The sequence below is a fragment of the Rhinopithecus bieti genome, unplaced genomic scaffold (genome assembly GCF_001698545.2).
Source record: "Rhinopithecus bieti isolate Rb0 unplaced genomic scaffold, ASM169854v2 scaffold_5626, whole genome shotgun sequence".
NCBI classification, from domain to species: Eukaryota; Metazoa; Chordata; class Mammalia; order Primates; family Cercopithecidae; genus Rhinopithecus; species Rhinopithecus bieti.
In genome coordinates, this window is record NW_016805666.1 from 9,233,406 (window position 1) to 9,235,462 (window position 2,057).

Genomic DNA, 2,057 nt, shown 5'->3' on the forward strand with positions numbered 1-2,057 from the left:
CTCCTCGCCCCGCCCCCTCCGTCCCGCCCGCGCTCCTCGCCAGCCCGCGCGCGGCGCTGTGAGGCGGGAGCTGTTTCCGAGAGCCTGCGGGAGAGCGCCCGGACTTGCTGCTGCCCGGACCCGCGCGTTTCTCGTGCACCCTCGTCCCACCACCTTGGGAGGCCGTAGCGTTATTTTTATTTTTTAGATCAGCAGCCTGAGACTCGAGGTGACGTCACTCCGCAGAGAGGTTAGCTGACTTGAAGAAAAGGGACATCTCTTTCCATTTCGCCCGTGTAAAAAGCCGAACTGCCTGTTATAAAAGCATGGACTGCCAACATTGGAGTGGTCCTTCGAGGCCTATTATGAAGTCATAGAATGTCTGCATTGGAATCGCCTCAGCCGACGGACAGACGGGCAGCGAATCCCGCCGTCGGCATATAGCGTCCAGGCATATAGCGCAGGAGACGGGAGGGCGGCAGCGACACGTCTCCCAGCCAAGGACCCCCTGGGCCCGCAGAGACCGCGACAGGTTCCCTCCGCAGAGGGAACCAACTTTGCCGCAGGTCGATGTGGACTTCAAGCCTGCAGAGCGGAGAGCCCATTTCCATTGCTTAAAGCCACCCCGTGTGTGGTATTTGTTATGGCCCCTGTACACCCCCTCCCCTCCCTCTCCCAACTCCAGTCCGCAGCTGGCTCATCACCAGGCTCTTTTCCATGACTCTTTCTTGATCAGGCCTTTTTATCATTCCCACCACAGGTTAGAGCACAGCAGACTGAGCCACCCAGAACTGGCCACTCCGGTGGACCAGCCCCTGCGGAGCCACAGACCACAGGGCCTGGAAGGGACCTTGTCAAGCAGGCCCATGAGGTGGCTATTCAGCCTCTTTCTCCGACAACCCCAGGGGCTAGAAGCTCGCCACACCCCTTTGCAACTCATTTTATCTTTGGACAGCTCTGACTCAGGGAGTTCTTAGATTGAGCTGACACCTGGCTCCCAGTAATGTCTGTCCACTGCTGTGGGGGGTGAGAGGAAGCGTTTTCCCCCATCTAACCCCTATAGCAGCAGTCTCACTCCCATGGCTCATCTCTGGACCACAGTCTCATCTTCTTTAACACAGGCCCTGTGCCTTTTGAGGAGGACCCTGTTCTGTGTCCTTAGGACTCTGCCCCTCAGGGATGACTGTAGGGTTCTGATTGTGTTTATTGTCTGGCCCCTAGCAAGTTCCTGGCACAGAACAGGGCCTCAGTATGGGAATGGATGTGGATGGAGATAATGGAGGGGAAGTGAGCTGGAAGGGCAGAAGGGAAACAGGGTTGCTGGTCACTGAGTAGAGTGTTCCCCAGGGATTTGCCTCAGCCAGGGGCCTGCACAGTCACTCTTGGCACTGGCCCCACCTTTGTTCCCAGTCAAATATCCACTGGTGCCGTCTCTCCCTCGCAGGCCAGGACTGCTCAGTGAATCTAACACTATGCCCTGACAGCCCCGTCCAGCCCATGGAGCAGAGAGAGGGTTCTCAGCCAGGGGAAGCAGGATGGCCACCTCCCTTCCCTTCCTGAGTTCTTTCCACCCGTGTTCAACACCTGTATTGCATCTCCTGCCCTGTCAGCAGGAGCCTAGGTCAGTGATGGCAATCCTGTTTTCAAGGGAATACACAAACTTCCCTGTATGTTCTAAATTATTGGGTAGATCTGCTTTGTTCCTGCTTGGCCTGGGAAGCATCACTGAGTTCAGCATCCCTGAACTCAACTGTGACTGGGCCCTTAATTAAGCAACAGCTTGCTTTCAGGCCCTCTAATGAAAGGGACTACGATCATATGGCATAAAGTGTTTTATTACAGTTAATAAACTAACAAACACTGGAACAGGAGGTGATGAAGAGTTCTCTGAAGAATCTTGGAAACGCATTTCCCTCATCAAGAGTTAAACTTGTCTCTTGTACTGGTTCTTCCACTCCCAAACCCACAACAAATGAAAGCAGATGAAGATGACTTTGGTAGCCCTTAAAAAAAAAAAAAAAAAAAAAGTTTGTAAAATTGTAAGGGCCAGTACTGCTTTTTTTTTTTTTTTTTTTTTT